This window comes from Microtus pennsylvanicus, chromosome 1 (genome assembly GCF_037038515.1).
Source record: "Microtus pennsylvanicus isolate mMicPen1 chromosome 1, mMicPen1.hap1, whole genome shotgun sequence".
NCBI lineage: Eukaryota > Metazoa > Chordata > Mammalia > Rodentia > Cricetidae > Microtus > Microtus pennsylvanicus.
The window spans coordinates 95,115,842-95,143,267 of NC_134579.1; the positions used below are offsets into that span (position 1 = coordinate 95,115,842).

At 39.9% G+C, this 27,426-nt stretch overlaps 1 protein-coding gene across 1 annotated transcript in view; it reads right to left on the reverse strand.

Annotated features, from left to right (window-relative positions):
* Positions 1-27,426, reverse strand: part of Sdk1 (sidekick cell adhesion molecule 1) — a 959,866-nt gene that overhangs the window by 870,509 nt on the left and 61,931 nt on the right. The window lies entirely within an intron of this gene.

The following is a 27,426-nucleotide window of genomic DNA, read 5'->3' on the forward strand; positions in this document are numbered from 1 at the left end:
ATACTCATAAAAATGTGACAGAACTCTTTCCTGCTTCCATCTGAATTATGACTTCTGCAGTGAGCGGATGACAGGCCGGCATCACTTTCCAGGGCTCACTCTGCACTGCAATGTTCATCTTTAAAGACAGTGTCAGCAGGAGCCGCAGTCAATAGAGATGTAAGAATGTTTCAGTATTCTAATTTTCTAAGGGAAACATTTTAATACTCATTTTGGTATAAGAGTTTACAGCAAAATAATCAGTAACTAAGACCCAATCATCATCAATATCAACAATGCACTTCATTCCCTGCAGTTACAGAACTCTGTTATCTGATCATAGTTCAGGCAACTAGGATTTGACTTAAACCAGGAACAAAGAAGCAAGCAGTTGAGCAGGCAAAAGGAGAGTGAAAGCATCCCAGTTTCGATCCCAGGTTAACAGGTCAGAACCTATGAACCATTGGACCCGTTTCTCTTCCTTTCTTGTTTTCACCACTGGTTTGCAAACAAAGCTGTACGGGAGCACAGCCATATCAGGTAGTCTGTGCACTCTCTAACTGCTGCTACACTACAATAACAGAGATGTGATGCAGCCTGGAAAGCCTGAAATAATTTCATATGGCCCTTTACAGAGGATGTTTACAAACCCCCGGTCTAGACAAGAGCTCCGAAAGCAAATACAATGGAAATTACAAATGTGAACAGGAAAAATAGGCATGCATGCAGTTCTACAAAAAGAATTATTATCTCTAGGCACTCGCTTTGCAGATGAAAAGCATACGATGAAATGTCAGGTGTGGCATCTTGCAGTTTCCCAATGCACAATGAGAAAAGAATCAAGATAGGACCTAGAAGGATGCAGTGTCCCCAGGACAGCTGATGTGCAGACCAGAGACAAGCCCCTAAAACGTATATAGCCAGTCAATGCACACATGACACGCAATCCTGCCTTCTCCCCATCTATATGAGTCATCAACCTTTAAGTCCAGATCTCATGAAATCACTTTTTAAAAGTAGCACCACAAAAAAAAAATCCTAAAAATGTGCATGAGAGTGGTTGATAGCCGGGCAGTGGTGGCGCACGCCTTTAATCCCAGCACTCGGGAGGCAGAGGCAGGCGGATCTCTGTGAGTTCGAGACCAGCCTGGTCTACAAGAGCTAGTTCCAGGACAGGCTCCAAAACCACAGAGAAACCCTGTCTCGAAAAACCACAAAAATAAATAAATAAATAAATAAATGTAGCACCACAAAAAAAAATATTCCTAAAAATGTGCATGAGAGTGGTTGAGTTATCGACAACATCCAAAAAAATAAAAATAAAAGAAATGACAAACTGGGAAACAGTATTCACAGTTTACCTCCCCAAGAGATAATCTTTCCTTTCTCTTTAAAAATCAAGACAGTAAATAGAAAAAAAAATAGACCAACAGGCAAAAGATACAAACCAAAAGCAAACAGAAAAGAAAGGCAAAAGCCCTTAAGCATTCTCAGAGATCTGAACCATTCTCAGGAGAAATGCAAATGAAAACTACAGAGACAGCCCTTCTCACCTAGCTGGCAAAAACCCACTCTCTTGACAAGGCTGAGAAGAAGTTGAAAGCTACGCATACTGCTGATGACAGTCTAAGGTAAATTCCCACAAAGGACAAGCTTTCAATAGCTAACAAAATTACACATGCAAAATTACCCAGCACTTCCACAGCTGGGAAGAGCAGCAAGGAAGATCTCGATTGCTACTATGGAGTTAATCGCCAGGATATATTGTGAATTAAAAATACTACCTGTGCAGAAGAAACACCAAATGTTACAACAAAAATAAAAATAATTACTTATGGGAGCACACTGGGAAAGAGGAGAATTAGAAACACCTGAAAATAGTCTCAAAATATAACTTTGTTTTAATGTGGTACCTCGAGTGTTACACACACACACACACACACACACACACACGCACGCACACACACACATTACAGGGGATGGAGAAAGCACACACAGAGACACACAGAGACAGAGCAAGGATTAAAGCAAAAACATTCAGTGGGGGCTGAGAGATGTTCAGGAAGGACCTGAGTTTGAGTTTGGATACAAACACTCATGTCAGGTGGCTCACAAGTTTTACAGTGCCTTCTTCTAGCCTCTGCAGGCACCTACATATATGTTACACACACACACACGCACACCCACCATGTATATATAAAGATAAATCTTGTTAATATTCAGCATAAGGAAATGGAAATAAATCAAGGTTCCTATGAAACTACTCCAGCATCTCCACACAGACTCACATGGGGACTTTGAAAATCAGCACTCTGTCTACACATCTGAGGGAGTAAGATGAGAGGACTTCTCAATAGTGAAAAGCATAAAAAAAAATCCTGTTTTATTCTGTTCTTTTTATAATGCTGACGCTACAATTTTTAAACTTTCTACATATTTAGGCTAAAGCAAAGCTGTAGCCCAGTTAAGGTTATTTTTTTTAAAAAAAAATACCTGTTATTTCAAGCCAAAAGAACAAAATAAGGAGATGAAAGCAGAAAACAAAGCAAGTGAAGAAGGAAAGGCTTGCTGTGGCACTTCACAGGGCTCTCCAAGAGCTGCACAGCCCATCTCTGGCCAGCAGGGCTATAGAAGCAGGGCCTCCTATTGCACAGCTCCCTGCTCCAGGCTTCCCCTACCTGTCTCCCTCCCAGGAAACAAGAGCTCCTTGGGGGAAAGTTCCAGGTGGTGGAAGAGCACAAGATGCCTACTGATTTCTCCAAAGTGGGTGTTAATAAACTTGATAAGCATTCGCACCACCACCAATCCTTAGCAACACTGGGTTTCTCTAGCTCACCTTACTTTTCACAGGCACTGGCTTGAGAGATACACTGCAGCTATTCTAGCCTCTAACAGCAAGTTCATAGGCTATAAGATCAACACAGTGAGCACTTGGACACCAGAGTAAAAAACATCACAGCACTCATCCTACAGAATGTTCACAATGGAGTCTGAAGCTAGTGCATACAGGACTCACAACTAAAAATAAAATACTCTGATGTGAGGAAGCAAGGATAGAACCAAACAGACGGAGATGCACTTGTGCAGATTGGGAGACTATGCAAACAGTAAACATCGATTATCTCAAAACACATCTACAGATATAATGCAATTCTTGCCAAAATCCTATAAAAATACGAGGAATGGGGACAAGAGTTTGCCTAATTTTGTACTAACAGGAAAGGAAACTAGTAGTTAAAATAGTTTTTGAAAAAGAAAATGAAGAAATAACTAGATTTCATGAGCGATCACATAGCTATAAAAACAAAGACTGAGACCTAGGCTGGGAGGAGCTAAGCAGTGCAATGGAACACAATAGAAAACCCCGAAGTAGACTCCCAAACATACTCAGTGACAGTGTTGGCATAGTATCAAAATAGCCTTTCCAACAAACGATGCAGAAACAATGACACATCTATCAGTTGGATGAAAAAAAAAAAACCTTTAGCCACAATTAACTGCAGATGAACTACATCATGAAATACAAAACTATACACTTAAAGATCCTTGGGATAAAATCTTCAGGTTTCAGGAATAAGCAGAATTCTTTTGACACCAAGAACATGATCCACTTGGAAAACACTGGTCAGCTAGACTTTTTCAAAATAAAAAGGTTTCTCGGCAAAAGACCTTACTAGAAATACAAAAAGGCAGGCTGTGTAGATAGACACTGCTGTTATCCAAAAAGATTGCTCAACTCCACCGTGGTGACTGAGGTGTGAAGAATTTTTGTTTGGTTTTGTTTGGTTTGGGAAGGGGAGTGACGTTGTTGTCGCTGTTGTTGTTATGAGAGATTGGGCTGTGGAAAAGGGTCTCACTACATAGCTAAGCTGGTTTTGAACCCCTGCCCCTCCTGCCTTTACCCCTCAAGTGCTGGTATTAGAGGAGTGTGAAGCCATAACTAGCCCACCCCTGCTGTGTTATTAAATGTATTGTTCATCAATGAGAATCCCTCTGGCCTCATTTTCTTTGAGCCATTTGCAGACTAAGGCCCACAGGCAGCATGGAACATTCATGTTTGCGACAATTCCTTCCTTCACAGAATCACTCCAAGATTTATGTCCCAGAGTGTTAGTTTATATGCATAGTGGTACCAATGGCAAGACCATCTAGAGGAAAAACTTTACTCTGGAGCATCACGGACCAGCATCTTTCCATGGCAAACACTGGACTGAACACAAAAGGCTGCTCATTTGTCATAATGTTTTCACCACCAAGACTTGAGTGGCTAAATGGCAGGCATGTAGCCTCTGAGAAGGAGAAAAGAGAACGAGCATCGTGTACACCGTGAGGCACCTGGGTCCAAGAAGCTGTGCACATCTCTAAGATGTGTGACCCGTGATGCCATCATATAGACCAGGCCTGGTCACAAGGCAGCACTCCACTCTCTTTACTTACAAGGTTCAAATATTAGTGCTTTTACAATAGTTCTTTTGAGACTCCATATTTTCTAATTGACTGTATGTATAGCTTCACTACAGAGTTAAGTTTGTAATTAAGACACAAAAACTAAATAGTGAACAAAAGAACATTTAAAAACTGGCTAAAGAGTGAAAAATATAAGTTCTATGTTCAACATAGGACAAATATTCAAAATATATAAAGAACTCTCAAAATTCAACCGAGGAAAAACACCAATTTGAAAAATAGGAAAGACCTAAAATGTGAATATAAAGGAAATAAGCACATAAAAAAATGTTCAGCATCAGTGTGCTGAAAATAAAAGAAATAAGGCATGGATATACAGATATTCAAAGACACAGTAGTCTCCATTATTAAGAGTTTACTTTTCATGGTTTGAGTTAGCTTTGATCGACCATGGCCTGAAAATATCAAATGGATCAAAAAGAAAATTCCAGAAGCAAAAAAAAATCATGTTTTAAGTAAATTTCAATAATATCTATTATAATTTTCCTAAATTATAGTCCCTGTTTTTAAAAGAAATGCCAGATGAAGTTTCTTTAAAAGCAAGTATGCAATTAACATATAACTCGGCAATCATATTCTTGATCATATATCATTCCCCTTCCCCCCCCCAAATGGACACAATTTACAAGCACAAATATTTATAGCTGCTTTATCTATTAAAACCAAAAGAAGCAATCTAGATGCTCTACACAATGGATTGTCTTCCAGGCTCATAACAGTATTCACTACAGTTACAAAGTAGCAACAAAATAATTTAAGGGTTGTGGTCACCACAACATGAGAAACTGTATTAAAGGATGACAACATTGAGAAGGTTGAGAACCACTGCTCTTTGTGAAGGTCCTCAACAGCAAAAACAGATTGAAATACTGATATTTACAACAATCTAAATGAAGTACCAAAGAATTATTCTAAGATTATTTTAAGGCAATTCCCTAAAACTTTCCTAGTACATAGTCTATCTATACAACTCCTAAAATGATAAACATATAGAAATGAATATCAGTGCTTTCCAAGTTCCATGAAAGGGAAGTAGGTGTGGTCAGAAAGGCATGAAGGACCACGGTGATCGCCCACATTCTGTACTTTAGCTCTGTCAAGGTCAATGGCTAGATGTTACCATAGATGGATGTTTCCATGCAAAGGGGAACGGAGGACCATTCTGCATTGTCTCCTACAACTCTCTGTAAGCCTATAATTACTACAAAATAAAATTAAATAAATAAAACTTTGTCAAAACCTGACACGAATTTAAGATTAAGCACAAAACATTATTTGGTCATGGATTTTCATGAATTAAGTAGAACACAAATAAGACTTTTTAAATGAATCATACATAAGGGAAATACAAGTTATCAACCTAAAATTATCCACAATTTCCTCACATGTCCAGTAAGCCAAGCATAGAAAACTAAAATCTAAAAATATCATAAAAATAATTATCCAAAAGGTAACTTTTAGATGATTCAAGGAAATGTGGTCCAGAAAGAAGACATTGTGCAAATAACATTTCCCTGAGCTTAAGTTTCAACACTCCTTCTCATTAGAGTGTCAGTTTATACAGTACCTTGAAATTTCTATACATAAATTACAACTATGTACTCTTTCAGAAGTTTTAGGGAAACAAGTAATTAATTTATAATTAGAAAAAAATTGAGCCATGATGTTCTAGTAGAGTTTGTAAAAACAGAAAAATATTTTTAAATGTCATTTCTTTAGAAATGGCAAATCCAAGAAAAATTGAGGAATTTCTTGTATTTTCCATTGCTCAATGTTTACATTCAAACACAATCATCAAACTCCTGCTCAAACAGCTAACAGTGCAGCATGATAAAATGAGAAGATTCAAGCAGGTGATAGAAAAAAATTCCTATTAAAGGAGACTTCAAATGGATAGAAAAGAAAAACCGAAGGCAGGCTGCATTTAAACCCTGCTCACACACACATTTGTGTACCAAACGATGTGAAAACAGATTACACACCATTATAATCGGCCACCTCGAGCCTCAGGGAGATATGGGGTTCTCCCAGGGTTAATTTCATCCAGATTCTACAGGCGGAGTTATTTATCACAGCACAGTCCTCAGATCAAAATGCTATTATAAGAACAAGGTCCCTTCACTCAGGAAAATTATTTTCTTTCCTTTCCTTTCCATCCTGCTCTAAAATCGCAATAATAAACTTTAAATCCTTTAGGTCTGAGAGTTTTGCAATAAAGCCTGGTACCAAGACATAACTCAATGTACAGAAAATGAGGCTTGCCACTGAAGAATTAACCTGCTCCAAAGTGTGGGTCTCCAACACTAGGAAGAGGGTTTTAAAACCACCTGGTTATGCAGACAGCCAACTTCTTTCCTCATCACTATTAGGGCTTAAATAATTACCCCGAAGAAAGTCACTACCTACTGTCAGTAGCCCCCTTTCAATGCCATTGTAAGACTCTAAATAACCATTCAGAAAAATCACCAGTTATCTTTAAACATTTGTTACTAGACATTTACCCAGCCACAATGGACATGAACTAATTATGACTTTTTCTTCCTTGCTTTCCAATAAACTTAGAGAAACACCCTATCTGCTTTACAGGATCACAGGAGAATGTCTAGCAGTGCCTCCAGGCAGGGGGAGCACTGGGAGCAGCTTCTCACTCACATGGGGTCTCCTGAGACTTAGAGATCATTTAAAACTAAACCAAGGAAAGAGTTAAGCTATGGGATTAAATGGGGAGAATAAAAGGCAGGAGATGAGCAGATGAGGCTGGACACAGAAGGAAAGAAGAGACACAGAGAGATAAGAGAGACAAGAGCAAGAAAGCGAAACAGAACACGGAGAAGATGCTAATAGATGGGACAAGAGTGTGGGAAAGTAATACAGAAGTATTATAGGGGAAATCAAATAAAAACACACTTTTTTATTGTTTTTATTGAGCTATATATTTTTCTCCACTCCCTTTCTACTCTTTCCTGCGGTCCCCACGCTCCCAATTTACTCAAAAAATCTTGGCTTTTTCTCCTTCCTATGTAAATCTATGTATGTCTCTCTTAGGGTCATCTTTGTTGTCTAGGTTCTCTGCAAATTATGAATTATAGGCTGGTTTTTCTTTGCTTTACATCCAAAAGCCACTTATGAGTCAGTGCACATGATATTTGTCATTCTGAATCTGAGTTACTTCACTCAATATGATGTCTTTTAGATCCATCCATTTGTCCACAAATTTCAAGATGTCATTTTTTTCTGTTGTATAGTACTCCATTGTGTAAATGTATCACATTTTCCTTATCCATTCTTCAGTCAAGGGGCAATTATGTTATTTCCAGGTTCTGGCTGTGAGAAACAATGCTGTTATATAGCTGAGCACATGTCCTTGTGGCATGGTTGAGCATCCTTTGGATATATACCCAAAAGTGGTATTGCTGGGTCTTGAGTTAGGTTGTTTCCTAATTTTCTGAGAAATCACCACACTGACATCCAAAGGGACTGTATCAGTTTGCACTCCCACCAGCATTGGAGAAGTGTTCCCTTTACACCACCTTGTCTCCAGCATAAGTTGTCATCAATGTTTTTGATCTTGGTCATTCTTATAGGTATAAGATGAAATCTCAGAGTTGTTTTGATTTGCATTTCTCTGATGGCTAAGGATGTTGAGCATTTCCTTAAGTGTCTTTCAGCCATTTTAGATTCCTCTGTAGTGAGTTCTCTGTTTAGGTTTGTACTCCATTTTTTATTGGATCATTTGTTCTTTTGATGACAAATTTCTTGAGACCTTTGTATATTTTGAAGATTAGACCTCTCTGTGTCCAATGTGGAGTTGGTGAAGATCTTTTTCCCATTCTGTAGGCTGTTGTTTTGTCTTGTTGACCATGTCCTTTGCTTTACTGAAGCTTCTCAGTTTCAGGAGGTTCCATTTATTAATTGTTTCTCTCAGTGTCTGTGCTGCTAGGGTTATATTTAGGAAGTGGTCTCCTGTGCCAAAGTGTTCAAGTGTACTTCCCACTTTCTCTTCTGTGAGGTTCAGTATGGTTGGTTTTATAATGAGGTCTTTGATCCATTTGGAATTGAGTTTTGTGGATGGCGATAAATATGAATCTATTTTCTTTCTTCTACATATTGATATCCAGTTATGCCAGCACCATTTGTTGAATATGCTTTCTTTTTTCAATTTTTTATTTTTTGTTTCTTTGTCAAAAATCAGATGTTCGTAAGTATGTGGACTGATATCTGAGTCTTTGGTTTGGTTCTATTGATCCTCCTGTATGATTTTATGCCAATACCAGGCTGTTTTCAGTATCGTAACTCTGTAGTAGAGTTTGAAGTCAGGGATTGTGATGCCTCCAGAAGATACTTTATTGTATAGGATTGTTTTGGATTTTTTTGCTTTTCCGTATGAAGTTGAGTATTGTTCTTTCAAGGTCTGTGAAGAATTTTGCTGGGATTTTTATGGGCATCGCATTGAATCTGTAGATTGCCTTTGGTAAGATTGCCATTTTTACTATGTTAATTCTACCCACCCTAGAGCATGGGAGATCTTTCCATTTTCTAGTGTCTTCTTCAATTTCTTTCTTCAAAGATTTGAAGTTCTTGTCATAAAGGTCTTCTGCTTATTTGGTTAGAGTTACTCCAAGATATTTTATGTTATTTGTGGCTATTGTGAAGGGTGATGTATCTCTGATTTCTTTCTCAGCTCATTTAACATCTGTGTAAAGGAGAGCTACTGATTTTTTTTTTAGTTAATCTCTTATCCTGCTACATTACTGAAGATATTTTTGAATTGTAGAATTCCTTGGTTGAATGTTCGGGGTCGCTTATTGTAAACTATCATATTATCAGCAAATAGGGAGAGTTTGACTTCTTTTCTTATTCGTATCCCCCCGATCTCCTATAAAAAACACTCTTAACACAAATGTTTTTAAAAATTTATTATCACCTTCAGTTAAAGATTCTAAATTAAATGACTTTAAATAACACTAAAGATATTTCTGAAGAGTCACATGGAAGCCTACTACTGTAGAAGCTTCCTAAAACACGCACATCACACATTGTCTCTCTGTCTCTCTCTGTCTCTCTCTCTCTCTGCAACAAAGTCCCTACCAGACACTATGGACTAACAAACAAAGGTGTAGTACCAGAAATGGGTTACCTCTTTCGAGGTTGCTGGCAGTAAGATCCCATAAACTCTCAACGATTACAGGCTAGTGTCATTGCTCTTGTTTACCCTCTAGAACAGCAGTTTCACGACTGTAATTGTCCAACTGCTATAAATTGTAATGTAAATAAATGTGTTTTCTGACAGTCTTAGGTGGCCCCTACGAAAGGGTCATTCATCACCCCCACAAAGGTCCCAACCCACAGGTTGAGAACCGCGGCTCTAGAACTTAACAGCAAGACCCTATTGCTGAAGACAACACATACTCAAGTCATAAAGCATGATGAAATCAAGCTGGTGTTCACCTGGAAGTATGTATGTAGTAGCTAGCTTGGGGCTACCAGAGGAGAAAAATAAACATCGCTCTTACTCACCCGTGAGCCCTAGAAGTTACAATAATGACTGGCCTGGCAAGACATGTCCACTGATGCAAAAGTGGCACAAATATCATGAGAATAACCAATACTTTCTGTTTGTATTTACCTCCTAGGCCACAAGAGAAACTCATGCTATGGCTAGACAGGTCCTACGTCCTAGTGGGGAACAACTGCAATTACTCTGCTAAATGGACACAGTATTAAACACACTCCTAACGACTCATCCGTGTATCTCTCAACCCCTAATCAAAGAGGCTTCTATTTGCAGTAGGTGGTAATTAACACAAAGACCCAGAACTAGCAAAGGTGCAGAGAAAAAGAAACCACAGAATGCTCAGTCCTAAATGATACATAGATACTGCATCATCTCCCCTGAAGACTCAGGGATCATTGCAGAAAAAGGAGTGTAAGAGCCAGAGGCAGTGTAAGACCACAAAGAGACCGTGTACTTCTGGACACAGAGGGGCAGCTGAACATATGAACTCATAATGGCTGAGACAGAATGCACAAAGTGTGTAAGCTCAAGCCACACTAGATGCCAGCATGGATATGCCTTGGGCAGGAAATCCCTCCCCTATCTGCGGAGCGATTGGCTATAGATAGTTGTTGGGGGAGGGATAGATGGTTTTCTATAGGAGTGCAGCCACTGGCAAGTCAACCAAGCCCCAGTAGATGACCACATGTCTAAGAATATTTGAACAGCACAAACTGGTCTTAATAGGTTTTTAAATAAATAAATTAATAATAATAATAATAAATACACAACGTTGTGTAGCTAAGGAAGGCATGTGGATCTAGGAAGGGTTGGGAGGGGAAGTGAATATGATCAAACTATGTATGAGATACTCAAAGAAATAAAAAAGGTTTTTAAAATAAATACAGCAGAGATAACTCATCATGTGTTGTCTCTAAAACTTCTATATATCCCTTAAAATATCAGTTTTAAAGTATAGCAGTTTGCCACTTTAATGGTTCAGCCCCAAACTAAAAACGATCTGCAGGCATGTGACTCATCAGTTTGAAGCCTCAGCATATGTGGAGTAAATAGTGACCTGAGGACTCAAAATCCAATGTGCTCAAAATTCCACTACTGTCCATGTCGAATATCTCACAAACACATGGGAAGAGCCAACATGGAAATTCCCCAACTTCCTATGAAGACAAGGGACCCTAACATAAGGGCTACCATGGCAACAGTAGACCAGGGTTACAAAATCTGACCAATCAAGCACTATTAGCTAGTCACATACTCCCACAAAGTATCAAAAACACTTGGAAAAGAGGGAGTTATATGCTTCAACAACTGTCTTCAGCAACTGAGTTATTGCTGAAAAATAGGATAAATAATTCTAAGAAGCCAATTCCAGAAAAAAAGCACTGAAAGGCAAATGTTTCAATTTGTTTATAGACAGATACTTTCTAATCCCCCTCTCAATAAACACTCAGACATGCTTCATTGGCTCACATCACTGGCCTGACCTCTGAGCCAGCTAGCACAGAGCTACCCAATAGCTCAGTCGTGTTTTGGGATGCCTGTTTTTCTATACACATGTCTGATGAGCCTTAATCCAACAGCAACTGGAATGTAGGTAACTTAAGAGGTTCACTCACTCATCCAACAGACTCATCCAACAGAAGTTGTTCTGAACATACTTGATTGCGGTTAGCCAACAATACAACAGAGTACAAAACCAATCTGACTTCTGGCCTCTTGGAGTCCACATCCTAACCCTAAATAAGAGAGCTGATAGTGGTGGAAAATGTCAAAGAAAGGCTCTTCTGGTAACGATGGTGGTGAAGCTTATGTCTCAAGACTCATTCTGCCAGTCTTCCAAACTCTAAGGGCTACCGCTAGAGAACTCCTTCCTAGAACTTCCTCACTGACATCATTCCTCTCTGCAGAAGCTCCAGGATGCAATGAAGAGCAGCACACCCCTAGGAACCCCACAAAATCTAGAGACGCTGGCTTGAAACTGCTGAAGGCTTCAACGTGAGACTCTTCCTGGAGAAGCTGCCCTAGCATGGCTGTTTCAGCACTAGTGTTCTCGGCACTCCCAACAGAAGTCCCAGAATCCTGACAGGACATCAGCACTACAGGATCACTGCAGCAACCTGTTCTTAGAAAAGACACATTAGAAGGTATCCAAAATGTTTTATTGGAATATATTTCTGACCAGGGGTCAAAACACTCATCACAAGCAAAAGTAAATAATTTAAAAGCTACAAATATAGCCTCTGGGATGATTATGAGAATAGCCTGCCAGTGCAGCTCCCAACTGCCAGCTCACCTGAGGCACTGGCTGGACTTGTCAAATCTCAGGGGAGTAAAAGCTTAGATAGGCACCACATCCTTCCTACAAGTATATAGCCTAGAGTGGAATACTTTTCCTTTGGGAACCCAGAACCCTGAGAGTGGAAGTCTGGAGTCCCCTGGCTTTGCTCCTCCATTAGTTTACACTCTGCAGAACCAGGATAGCTGCCAAATAGCAACACACCTACAACCAGCAATCCAACAGGAAAAGGCATCCATCCCATGACACCCTTACCGATCACAAGCCTTGCCCTTACTAACACTGCACCTCCAAGGGCTTGCTCTGAGTTTCTATGATCAGCAGAAATGGAGGCGAGTATCCTTGAGGATAATGCTAGATCCTGCAGTTCTGAGCAACACAGTCTATACACTCAAGTCTTTAATTTAGATTTTCTACAAACAAAAAAAAAAAACAAAGACAACAACAAAAAACACTGCATTTAATGTTCTAAACTACAATCTAGAAGTGGTCATATTATTTTGAACCTAAATTTGCCAAAAAGAGAAAAATAGTAGTTAAGATGTTTAGTTTTCTTAGTAAATCTTAAAAACCACATCCTGGCACCAGGCAGAATGCATTCTTATTTATGGCAATGCAAGTACATACAAAGGCTTAGAAATCAAGTCTTCTAGAGTATGGCTGCCAATTAGATTAATTTCCAAAATCAATATCAATGCTCAGAGCTGCCTCAATCTTCAATCCTAACTGTAAAGTGATTCCAGTGAGCACTTAATTTTGACATTGCTTTTATAGAAAAACGTTTTTATGAGTCATACCTTAACTGATGCTGCAAGCTCAAAAGAACATTTAATGATTAGATTAGCTAATCATTCCAAATATTCTGCCCTCATTAAAATAAGTTACTATTGAAACAAACTGTCAAGGATCCCCATACCAGTACAAGAACTGAACAGGAACAGCTTCTGTATCCGTTCAGGAGTATTGCATTACATTATTCTAGCTGCATTACTAAACACAGATTTTTAAAAGCAAACATAACTGCAGTGTAAAACTAACTGTGCAAGAGGAAAACACACCAGAGACTCACTAATAGTAAACCCAGCACAAGATTCACAGGTTAGATGCTCTCTGATGCTGTCACCGCAGACGCACTGGGCACAGAGTATCACGAACTCTTAAATGCCCACACTTAGCTCATCCAAGGCTGACTGTCTTCATCTTCAATTCTGCAGGCCAAGCTAGATGACCCAAGGTCTTTATCGTCAGCTCACAAACTTGCTGGGCTTTTGTTTGTTTTTTCTGTTTTGTCTTGTTTTGTTTTTTTATGGGGAGTATCTGTGTTTTGGTTGGTTGGTTGGTTGGTTTGCTTGTTTGTTTGTTTGTTTGTTTGTTTGTTTGTTTGTTTCAGGGAAGGCAAGGCACCCAGAGCCTTGAAGAGGGTATGCTCCCAAGGTTAGAGACACACGACTCCCATGAAAAATGGAGAATAGGTTTAAATAGGTTGATGTGCTCTGATAGCTATTCTCCCTATGAGAACAGATTTCCAAATGAAATGTTTAAACACTGAGAGCTTATAGCATGTGTGTAGAAGAGAGTGGAAGTCTCTGAAATTAGTTGTCAGGAAGCAAGCTAATAGGAGTTTAAAAACAAACAAGTTCTATTCAGTTACATTACATTGTAACAATCACAGACTGAACACCTATTTCCTAGCTTGCATCAAAATTCACATTCAGAATGAACAGCAAAACTAAACACTGGAAAGAGAAAACTAAAACGTGGAGATAATAAAGATATTAAAGGAGGGAATCATAGCTCCTTCACAAAGCCATAGCTTACCATGCAAATTACACTGCAGGAGCTGGTGGATAAGCTCATGGAACACCAGCCTTAATCTTTAAAGAAGTGATAAACACATGGGCTGCTGGGAGCTGGTGATGTCCTGCTTCGTGTCTGGGTGGTGATTGCTCAGGTGTTTATTTTACAGTTGGATGAACTGTACATCTGCTTTATGCACTTTCTGTTATATTTCACCAAAAAGTAAAAAGGCTGACAAAATTTAAAGGAACAGCAAACCTGAAGAGGGAAAACATTATCTCAATTTTAAAGAACTACAAGCATTTACATTTAGTAAGAACCTGTACCAAGATTCTGAAAAGCTATACACCATTGAAATTCATACTATGTAAAACCTTGGCCAACACTGTTGTCAGAAGCTAGAGTGGAGTACCGTATTTCTATCGCATTGCTCATGGGGAAATGAGAACAAAATGGAGGGCTATCACAGGTCTGACAGCTGTGTGGTCTTAACTTTGGGAACAGAAAAGGAGGTAAGAACAAGTTCAACCCACTCTGTAGAGGTATCCTGAAGTTCTACATTACCCTTCCTACACATGAATGAGAGAATACAGATGATATCACAGCACATTTAGCTGAAAATTAATTTGGGAATTAAAGATAAATTGTGTAGTTGTTTTCAGCACAGGATCAGAAGCCTCTGTTGGAGTATAAATGTAAACCAGGGATTTACAGAGATAAATCTATAGGCTGCTGAACAGAGAACTGAAGGTGCACCTGGTGGCTACTTATTTCTTCTCTGAAAGGCACACACGAAGAAGGAAATAGAGAAGAGTGAAGAATAAAGAGCCGATGCAAAGAACAGAAACATAATCTGTCTAGAAACACCAAGGAAGTGTGTGTGTGTGCATGTGTGTGTGTATAACTGTCACCTATTGTAAGGAATACTTGTATGTGTGTGTGTCTAACTGTCACCTATTGTAAGGAATACTTCTTATAGTTTAACAAAGAACACTTGATCTAGTGTCACAAAAAATTCACAATATTTACATATAATATATTCTGAAATTTTTAGTTACTTTAAAAAAGCCTTCTTGCAAGTTTTAATAATATATATCAATTGAATTAACAAATAGCATGACTGAAAAAGGATTCAATACGGCCACACATGTCCCACTCTAATAAAAAGAAAGAAAACTGGAAAATAAACCTCAGTTTAGCTATAATCATGTAATTAGAGTTTCCCAGCAGATTTAAGAATATAAGACATATTCACGGGCATTAAGTTTGTCTGGGGGATTATTTTAAGCATCTGCTATCACACGACCGCAAAGCCTCTTTAACATGATCAGCTGAGTTTACCTTTAATAGTTTCCTTATTTAAGTTCATTTCAGGCTACTTTCCCTTTGGAATATTTAAGCATGGTCCAGTCAATAATATTTTGCCCTCACCCTTCGGGACATATTTTTAATAAGAGCAAAGGTTAATGCCCCTTAGCTAACAGAGCTATTTAAACAGTCCACTCTAGAACTCCGAAGTCAATACAAATTGACAAAGAAACACAATCAACTGTGGGTGATTTAATAAATGTAGCTATGAAATACATGGAAAATTATATAGGAGTGATTTGACTTGATTCCTTCCAGAAGCTGTGAAAGTATTAACACAAATAGATTTCCTAACTAAAGATGTTATGATAATTAAATACAACTTTGATTATGTTCCCTATACCAATATTTATGAGAAAACTAATTTCTGGAGTGATGGCAAGTACCAACTTATCCTGCAGCTCCAGCTTCCCAGACACAAATGGGCGGCATAAAAGGAAGTCACATTATCTTCTGATTGGTCAACAGCCTTGCCTCTTTACTAACTCAATAGTAGTCTAAAACACTGATTTAAGTCCAGAGCTACCAGGACAGCTGTTACCCAGGCTAGTTTCATAAACTCACAAGGCGCTATGAGGAGTACCCATGTGGAGGCTGAGCCAGGTCGTGCTCGGAGGGGTGAGGTCTTGCCTCCAAATGATTTGCACATAGAATCCAGGATGAACAGTCCTCATCCAGCCATGAGCAGTGTGGGCCCTTTATGAAATACTCTCTTTGTCTCACAGTCACTGGTAGTTTCTAGTCATGGCAGAGAGGAAGCACCATTGCTTGTAAGAGATCTGAAAACCAACTCCAGCCAATTCAGAAGCTTCACTGAAGGCACTGCTAATGAGGGCTGTATGGCTGAGGATGTGTCTCAATGACGCCTGGCATATGCAAGACCCTGGGTTCCATCCCCAGCATTCCTACTCAATAAAAAAGCTATTTTCAATTTAATAAGAGTAGAAACAGAGAGTGTGTTACTAATTCAAACAGAGACCTAGATTGAACAATTCATTTGAGCCTTAAACTTTTCAGAAATTATGGATCCTTAAAAAATCAGGAGACATGCAAGTTCTACATTCAGCGCCTGTTATAAATACAAACGTGAAAGGAGGTTACACCTACTTTTATTCTAAATGCATCAATTTTCAAAATAACCCCATGATGAAACATACTCATGTAAGTGTGGAAGTAGCTAACCAGAATGAAGTCGAGCACTCTAAGGAAAGGATAGCGGAGAAGGATATAATGGGCTTAATGGGTCTTGCATTTTTCCATGCCATTGCTTACATCACCCTCTACTCAAAAAAAGATTACAGTAAGAATGGGAAACAAAGCACAGAGAACTGCCTTAGGAAAAGAGACTGAATCGAGTAATGTGAAAATTGTCAAAGAGAAAGAACTAATGAGATGATGGGATGTGAGCACTGAGAACGTATACATGTTGCCAACACTCACATCATCTCTATGTCCTCAGGACAGGGCCTCTGCACTCAACCATGTGCATAGCTCATCCCTACATCCACACACTGCGTTACTTCTTCAAACCTAGTGCCCATTCTAAGTTTGATCCCCCACTCCTTCAAAACGCAGGTCAGCTCAGTCTATTACAAGCCATCATGACTGCCTGAATGTTTACATGCTCTTTGGAACTTTAAAAAATAATAATTCTACAAAGAACCAATAATCAGAATCAATATGAAACTATCTATATTATGGTCTAGGAGGTCCTTCTGTATTTGCATTGCTTTCATTGGTTGAATAAAGAAACTGCCTTAGCCTTTCGATAGGGTAGCCCTTAGGTGGGCGGAGTAAACAGAACAGAATGCTGGGAAGAAGGTAAGACAGGCAGACACCATGATTCTCCTGCCTGAGATGGATGTAGGTTAGAATCTTTCCAAGTAAGTCACGACCTCATGGTTACATAGATTATTAGAAATGGGTTAAACTAATATGGGAGAGTTAGCCAATAAGAGGCTAGAAATAATGGCCCATGCAGTAATTTAATTAATACAATTTCTGCGTGGTTATTTTGGGTGTAAGCTAGCAGGGCAGAGCAGAACAAGGGGCCCAGCGCTCCTCACTACAAAATTATGTTTTTCCTCCAAAACAATAATGGGCAGGAATAGTACAACAAAAGACAACGTATCTGTGAGGGCAACTAGAGGCTCCTCTGCTACTGTTCAAATATGGATCAGGTTCTCCCTCCTTCTGCTCCTCATTTGGACCTTGGGAGCTCAGTCCGGTGCTCCAATGTGGGTCTCTGTCTCTATCTCCATCCATCACCAGATGAAGATTCTAAGGTGATATGCAAGATATTCATCAGTATGGCTATAGGATAGGGTCATTTCAGGTTCCCTCTCCTCAGTTGCCCAAGGTACTAGCTGGGGACATCTCCCTGGACACCTGCAAGCCCCTCTAGAGTCAAGTCTCTTGCCAACCCTAAGATGGCTCCCTTAATTAGGATATATACTTCCCTGCTCCCATATCCACCCTTCCTTTATCCCAACCATCCCATTCCCCCAAGCTCCCCCCATCCTACCCTTCTCACTTTTCTCACCCCATCCCACCCCACCCCCAAGTTCCCAGTTTTTGCAAGGAAGTCAGGACCGCGAGGGGTGCACCCTCCCACTGTGACAGTGGGGCTGATCTATTGGAGCTCACCAAGGCCAGTTGGACTGGGACTGAATAAGCATGGGATAAAACCAGACTCTCTGAACATGGCGGACAATAAAGACTGATGAGAAGCCAAGGACAATGGCACTAGGTTTTGATCCTACTGCATGAATTGGCTTTGTGAAAGCCTAGCCTGTTTGGATGCTCACCTTCCTGGACCTGGATGGAGGGGGAGGACCTTGGACTTCCCACAGGGCAGGGAATCCTGACTGCTCCTCAGACTGGAGAGGGAGGGGGAATGGAGTGGGGGAAGGGGGAGAGGAGTAGGGAAAGGGGGAGAGGAGGGGGAGGGAAATGGGAGGCAGGGAGGAGGCAGAAATTTTTTCAACAAAAAAAATTAAAAAAAAACAAATATGGATCAGGAAATAATGTTCCTCAACTTGTCTGAGCCTCAAATTTCCATAAATGTGAAGTCAAGGACTCAAAACCCAGGCTCAGCTGTAGCTACATGTCCAGAAGGGCATCTCCTGTGTTCAGTAAACACAAAGCTTCTGGTTCTGGAAACCCTCCTGCCACCCTCCAGCACACGATCCCAAGCCTTGTGGAAGGAAAAGCTCTCAAGAAAATTCCTAGAATGTATAAGTACCAAATATTCAAATATAAAAATTCCAAATTATGTCAATTTGTACAGTTATTAAGTTTGCAACATATTTTTTTTGTTTTTAAATGAAGACTGCTCTCTTTGAGTAAATGTTTCCAATAAAATGTGCAAAAGGCTGCGATCACCCACAAATGGACTGCTCCGTTTCTAGACTGAGATATCCTATCAGTTCTTGACTTATTTTGAAACAATACCGGTTGATTGGGGAAATCACACCATTTCATTTATTTGAACTTTACTGGAGCTTGTTTCAGAGTCCAATACATAATCAATGGTGACCCTATGTGTACATGGGCAGAGTGAAGTACACAGAACTAATGATCTATGTCTATGAGGTCACATCCATCAATCATGTTCTTCAAATCATCTCTAGCCTTATGAGTTTCCACCTGCCAATACATCAATTATTCAGAAAGGTCTGCAAATGTCCTACTACATTTGCAGATTTAGTCATTTCCCTTCTATTTCTGCATATTTTTACTTTCTGGACTTTGTTCCTGAGCTCCTGGATGCTAACACCCCTGTGTCTGCTGAAGCGAGACATTTTCACTGCACAGTGATCTTCATCTTCAATGGTCTCTGCTTTGATGTCTATTTTATCTGATATCAATACAGCTACACCAACTTCCTCTTGATTAGCATGAGTCTGAAATACAATTTTCCAGTCCACTGCCTCCTGTAACCTTCGGTTTGGCATATGTTTCTTATAAACTGCGCAGCTTGAGGTTTTGTTGATTTTATCCAATCTGACCACATTTGTCTATTAACTGAATGATCTAGTCTATTTACATTTATTGTAATTACTGGAATGCCAATTTCTAACTACCATGTTGTCTATTATTCCTGCTCCTCTGTATCTCCTTTCTTCCAGGATGGTAATGGTGTTAAGTCATTTTCCCTTCCCCTTCATGTTTGTTTTGAGTAATGAAAATAAATTATTAGGGAAACAAAATGACTTATCAATTTTTATTAATTTTTATGTGAACAAATATAACTTTCCTAGTTAATAAATTCTCATGCTTTTGGCTGATAGCAAAACAGAAGACGTAAAATCTTCATGAAATTTCAATGCTGCTGTCAAATCGCTAAGGATAACCAATCATGGAAGCACAATGCCACACACTGAAACAGACTCTAAGGACAACCAACTGTTTAGGCAGCAACCAAAACATTTTCGAATCGGTTTCAATTCTTGTAGCTTTACTTTTTATAATAATAAATGTTGGTCTCATTGAATAGCTATGCATTCAGTATTATTGGTCCTGTGGCAAAAGGTGTCGCCAACAAAAATGGTTAATCTTGACTATTAACTTGATAAGCTAGAGAATCACAATAAAAACAACCCAAAGGCTCCATCTATAAAGGTATTTCCAGAAAGACTTAACTGAGTACAGAAAACCCACTTTGAACTTTGAATGTAGTGGCACCATTCCATGGGCTGAAGTTGCAGAAGGAATAAAAATGAGAAATAGAGCTGAGCATTCATCCATCTCTTTGTTTTCTGAATGTGCATGCAAAGCAACCAGCTGCTCCAGGCTCCTGCTGCTATGCCTTCTGGCCAGGATAGACTATACCCTCAAACTGTGCGCCAAAATATAGCCTAAGGTTGGGTCTTGTTTGGTCAAAGGAACTAGAAAATTAACTAATAGGCTTTCCCTTTAACATTTAGCCCCAAATATAAACCAGTTGAAGAGGTAGGGTAGATGGCTCAGTGGTTAAGAGACTGGCTTAACCACTCTTGCAGAGGACTCAGGTTTAATCCCTAGCACCCACATGGTAACTCACAAACACCTCCAATTCCATTCCAGGGCTCCAACAATCTCTTGTAGCCTCCGTAGACACCAGGTACATAAGTCATATATGCAGACATACATGCAGACAAAATAAAATTTTATAATTAAAAGAAAGAATTGAAGTTGAATTCTTCAGCAACAGTATACTTCATCTTTAATGCTGAAGACTATGTTAATGACAATAATCTTACTAATTTTTTAAATTTTACAAAGCCAATAGTATCCTGAGAAATGAACAAACATCTATAGTTTAGCATTATAAAGCAATGGGGTTAACATGAACTGTTCAATGAATTTAGGAGTCAAAGCTGAGGCATCCCTAAGAAAAGGTTACCAAGGCCTTACATGGTAGACAAAGACTGGATAAGACTCTGTCTGGTGACCCAAAGACCTCCTCACAGTCCTACAGCTGATTAGAGTCAGGAAAAATGACTTGGACCCTAGAAAGTCTAAGGCAATCAATTATATAAAGCAAAATGACATTATCAGACTGATTAGTAACTTACAAGAAAAGAAATAACTGCCAAGAAGACTGAACACAGAACTCCGCTGGTCAATGTATCTGTCCCACTAGACAAACTACACTGAAAACAGAGCAATAATCAGGCAAACACTCCATCAATTTGGAGTGGCAGCGGAACGTGTGGGTTCCTGGTTTCAGGAGTTCACAGCACACTGAGCACACATCCGCTGTGTGCACATGCTTCCCAGAGCATGCTCCCCCAGCAGTTAATGACTGCGTAGGCAATGACAAACTTTGTGCTCCAGGGGTTTTTTTTTTCCAGCTTCATTGTTAAATGACAACCTGTTTCATTTGTGGCATATTCATCCTACAATGACTGGCTTTGGTAGGTGTCTCTCCTTTGATCCATTATATTCTGACAGAATCAAAGCAGCTTTGAGCATTTCATCATCAACAACACGGCACTTCTCTAGCTAGGCTACATTAAAGAACTAGCCTAAAAGTGAGAAATACAAAATTTCCTAACTCTCTTTTCCAACTGTTTACTTTATCAAGAGCCAAACAGCCCCAAGGAGTATGTCCTGAACAAACCCAGTTCAGGATGCTCTTTCAAGATATTGTGACATCGTGTGGTAAAAAATAACCTTACAGGCTCCTGTTCTATACCATTCCCTTCCTACTCTCCAGCTTCCAAAAGCAAGCTCTTCCCATCTGCCAAGACAACTCTTCCAGGGCATGTCACCCAGTCACACTCAGTCCTGCTCAGGCCAAAGAACCAAGCTGAATTTCATCCTATTGTAAACCCAGTTCTTCCAGTCTGCCTCTCCCACCTTGTTCCACTTTTCCAGCCTGGGGCTGGTTAGCCTCTTCTTCAGAGTGACTCCAATGACAGCCTTCTCTGTAGGTGATAATAAGCTGCAATCTAATGAGGACAAGATCCTGCTCTTATCACCACACCACAGCCCTCATAAAGTCAAAGTTATGCACCTGCACACAGGATTTTTTTAATTGTAACCACAGGGCAGGAGAGGACAATGAAGACTGAGGAAAAAAGCACCAAAAACTGTAAGAGAGCCCGAGATACAGAGGGACAGGAAGAAAATGACAAAACTAAAGTTCACTTTGAGAAACGACCGCCTAGGGGCAAAGAGGAGAAAAAGCAGACCAGTCATTACTCTGTGTGACAGGGCCAAAAGCTGGGCATGCACTATACAGCTAGGACAGAGCCCACACAAGAAGGCACAGAGTCTCAGACCACTTCACATCAACCCAATAGAGCTTTACGTAATTACCAACATTAGCAAACGCTCTCCAATTTAATGTCTGTTGCCATATACCAGACTCTCTCCTTGGCGTGTTCTATCATTGATTTTATTTGATCTATCTAAAAGGTCCTAACAATAATAATAAAAGATAATAGCTCATCTTTATGAGCACTTAACTTTATAACAATTTTGAGTGACACACCAGTATCATTCTAGTCTGTATGTAAAGAAAGCTGCATTAGAGGAGTTAATTAAATTGCCTAAGAAGACATAGCCATGTAAAAGCAAGACAGAGAAAGTAAAGCCAGGCAGTGCACCTGGACACTGCATTAAAACAGAGTGAGCTGGGGAGATGGTTCCGTTAGAAAGTGTTGCTTTGTAAGCAAGAGAACATAAGGTCAATCCCCACAACCCACATTTACAAAAAAGAAAAAAGATAAGCAAAGGCTGGTGGCAGGCACTTGAAATCCCAGTTCTGAGAAGGTAGAGATAGGTGTATTCTTGGTCATCCAGGCTGACCGGGGAGATCTCAGACAATGAGAGATGCTGTCTCCACAGAGGAGATGGATCCTAAGGCACAACACAAACATTGGCCTAAGGTCTTCACCCACCACACACACACACACACACACACACACACACACACACACACACACACACACAAATATCTGAGAGCATAATTAGTTTGTTCTCTCTGATGTAAATGCCATGACAACATCAGCTGAGGGAAGCATAAAGCCTGACCTACCAAGATCACAGGATGCACTGAAATCTGATTTTATCTAATGATTTATCTAATAATACTCCTCTTGTGCATATATTCAAAATTTAAATATTCATAAAAGAGGGTTCTTATATTTATGCTCAACATCCACTTGTTTTCTCAGGCCACCTTTGCAAAACAAACCATAAGAGGAAAGAAAAAAAAATACCCTATGGTATTTGTAACAGGCTAGATACCAAGCCACACTCTAACGCATAAATTATTCCCTAGGAATTAATAAAGTACGCAAGAAACTTGTATTAACTCTTTCAGGCCACTAGGGTATCATTCACTGAACTAAATTCTTAATTTACTAAAATGATACACAAGAGGTTCAGAAGTAAATAACTTCTCCAAGGGCACAGGAAAAAAGGAAGAAAAAGAACAAACGAAAACAACTTGTGAAGGCACTTAGGAATATAAACTTAAATCATAACAAAATAGAGTCAATCAACAGAAAAACACGGTTCCAATAGATTCACCTCAGGAGCTGGGGCAGGACTGCAACAGAAGCACAGCTAGAAACACCGAGGCCTTTGGGGTAGAAAGTCACCTGGGACAGAGCAGGGAACCAATGCTAGGACCAAACCTTGCCCTAGCACCGAGCAGGTGAAAAAGGAGAGCTGATTTGCTCCTGCTTTACCAGGTATACACAGAGGGCCCTGGGACTAATTCCCCCACCTCCAACAGGCACAGGGATGACGTACCGCGTGGCAGTTCTGACTTCCTACAGACCTGTCTGACAGTCCTTCCCACCTGTTCCATCTCAATGGAAGCACATCAGCATCTGCAGGTCTCCAGCAATGGGTGTAACATTACCTATCTCAGACACTCAAGGTGATAGAAACACTATTAAGGCAAAGTTAATTATGCTCTTTAATCTGTAAATCACTGCTCCTTACAGTACCAGGAGATTTATGTTGAGGACTGTTGCCAATACACAACTGTTATAAGAACATGAAAAAATCATTTCTTTTAAATCAAGTATGTCTCAAGAACAATGGCAGTGGGTTTTTGATCCTACTGCATGTACTGGCTTTGTGGGAGCCTAGGCAGTTTGGATGCTCAACTTACTAGACCTGGATGGAGGTGGGTGGTCCTTGGACTTCCCACTGGGCAGGGAACCCTGATAGCTCTACAGGCTGACAAGGGAGGGGAACTTGATTGGGGGAGGGGGAGGGAAATGGGAGGAGGTGGCGGGGAAGAGACAGAAATCTTTAATAAATAAATAAACGGAAATAAATAAATAAATCAAGTATGTCATTGGAGAGGAATTCATGAAGGAAGTGTTATCTAAGTAGGGTCTGGGAAGACAAGTACAGCAAAACACAATAGTATGCAGAGGCAGATGCAGATGCAGGAGACAGCAATCAAAGCATAAGAAAAACACAAGCAGACACAAGGAAGTGAGTACCAAGTTCTTTAGGCAGCAGCAAGACTAACTGCAGACTCTGGCATATAAAATGAAACTCTTGATTTATTCAGGTAGTTTGGGAAGCTAAGGATTCGATTTAAGGCCTTGTACATACTAGGCAAGTGCTCTACTACTGAGCCATGGCCCAAATCTCTCACTGAGGGATTCTGGACAGGTATTCTACCACTAAGCCACACCCCAGCCCCTCACTGGGGGATTCTAGGCAGGTGCTCTACCACTGAGCCACACCCCAGCCCCTCACTGCGGGATTCTAGGCAGGTGTTCTACCACTGCACCACACCCCAGCCCCTCACTGGGGGATTCTAGGCAAGTGTTCTACTGCTGAGCCATAGTCCCAAACATTCTTGGCAAGTCCTCCATCTGTGAGCTACACACCTAGCCCTCTAGATTTCTTTAGCTAAAAGGGAAAGGGAAAACACTCTCTGCACTTCTAGCTTCTTTTCAAATGTGACCTTACTGGCATTTCTCTTCCAATTCTGTTTCCTGTCACTGTCCTCCTTTGTATTTTTGCCATACAACATTTGTAGTTAAGATATAACTGGCCATACTGGTTATGGCTTCACTGTTGTTACCTGTTCTAAGGTTCCTTGCTCATCAGTGTACCTTTGATCTTCTATCCTACTGAAGGACATCCAGCTGCTCAGATTCCACACTGCACCTGCTCACAGGAGGTAGAGTCTTCCATCACACCCTTAGGCTTATCTACCAGAAATCTACTCCTCTGACATCTCCCAGAACAAAGGGTTGTCTTGTCCTTCATCTTAATTGAACAGTCCATAATTGTAACTCATCCCAGGGGAGTATGAAGGCAACCAATAGATTTGTATATGCCAAAATCTGGCTCAACATTCTAGACTAAGGTCTGAATGTTTACATAATCCAAAAACCTATTTCAGTGTTTTCTTCTCAGGACTGAGGGTTAGTGGGAGAGTATCTGCTTCATACTCAGGAGATTTAATGTGACTATCATCTTCATAAAGGACGTGCTTCTGCACTCTTGGGTACCATTTTAGTAAATTAAGAACTTCTTTACTGAATAGTGTCCTGGTATTCTGAGTTATCCTCAGAAGACAAGGTGAGGAAGAAAAATAGAAAGAAAAGCAGTATTTTGTCTTCAAAAGGTGACAATGTTCAGCTCCATTTCAATAAAGTAGAAAATCTACTAATTTTGTAAGAACAATATCCTTAACAGACAGCCTAGCCATAAGTCAGATGTGGGGGTGAACCTCTATCATACAAGCATTTGAGAGCTGAAGACAGGAAAACAAAATATGCTAATCCTATTAAAAGTCACCCTCAGCACAGAGCAAGTTTAAGTTCTATCTGAGCAATATGAGACTATATTGAATTTAATAAAAATAAAAAAACTGTTCCATGTAGCATGTTTGTGTTTAGTGTCAGCATTGGTGGCTCATGGTCACATGTACTCTCAGTAAGCTCTCATGTTCTTGCTGTGAGCATCAAACAAGATAATGTATAAATCACCTCTGACATAAAAGTGTATAATATGTGCCTGTTTATTGTTGTCACCACTGAGGTGTTGTAATGATGTAATGTTGTAAACACTTGTTTGTTTCCCGGCTGCCCAGACTTCTGAAATAACCACACAGAAACTGTCTTATTTAAATCACTGCTTGGCCCATTAGCTCTAGCTTCTTATTGACTATGTCTTACACCTTAATTTAACCCACTCCATTCATCTGTACATCACCAACGAGGTCGTGGCCTACTAGCAAAGTTTCAGTGTGTCTGTCTCCAGCACAGCTCCATGGCTTCTTCCTGACTCTGACTCCTTTATCCCAGCATTCAGTTTAGTTTTCCCCACCTACCTAAGTTCTGCCCTATCAACAGGCCAAGGTAGTTTCTTTATTCACCAATGGTATTCACAGCATACAGAGAGAAATCCCACACCACTGAGGGACCAAAGAATATAGCATAGGTGGAGAACTTCAAGTAATTTCATAAAAACCAAGCCCATAGACTTCTGTCACTGGCAGGGAACAAGGAGAAAAGACTGAAACTGGGAGATGAAAGCCTCCTGGAAGGCTAACCAACAGCACCTTACTGACAATGGCAAAATCCCCAAGCATCATGTCTGAGATAAGATGATGTAGTCACCCCAGCCCCATCTCCCTCTAACCATATCTTACTAACACCCCATGTAGCACACAGCCAACTTAGCCAGCAGGTTCGAGAGTCGGATCCCCCTTCTGAAGACAAGAAACCCTCCTTAAAAGACTTTAGAAAGAAGTATACAAATTACCTAAAGTTGCCATTTAGAAACTTGCAACTCTAAATCTTAAAAATCAGACCATAAAACTGGATATAGAAACTGAACTAAAAGGCGTGTCTTGATTCTTAGAGTTTAAAAGGCTAAAAGAAAAGAAGGGCTAAGAAACAGTGTGTGGTGATTGCAGTGCTAACAAAGAGGAAGAGATCACTGCTGTCACAGCCGTCCAAAGTGTATGCATCCAGACAGGGTCAATATCATCCCAACAGACCCTGATTAATGCCAGAAGCAAGCAACACGAGAAACCCTCCAATTTTATGGCCCATGAGTAGGAAACACTGAAAAGGGAAAGGCACAGCCACATGGGCACACATCACTGAAGGACTTCCAAGAACAGCAGTGGCTCAGGCCTAGAAATTGGGTTTCTGTGAACATGTCATAGGCAACTAGTAAAAGAGCTTACCAAACTCCTATTTCCAAAAGCAATTTTCTAAAATCATGAAAACACACATTATTGAATGATGGTTGGTTGCTTTATTTTGTTGTTTTAAAGAGCCTCATGGTACAAATATGTAAGTAAAAGATTTTAAAGTATTTCACAACATTGAATCAGGATTTTATATAACCATTTCTCAGAAGAATATGGTTTCTTTAAAAGTCACAGCTACTTCAGGCTATTTACATGGTATATTTATATTAAATTAGGAGGTTGGCTAGTCTCTTTGTAATCTCATTTAATATATGTTATATTCCAGTACCTTTTTGTAATGTGTTCTTTTGATGTTAATATATTTAA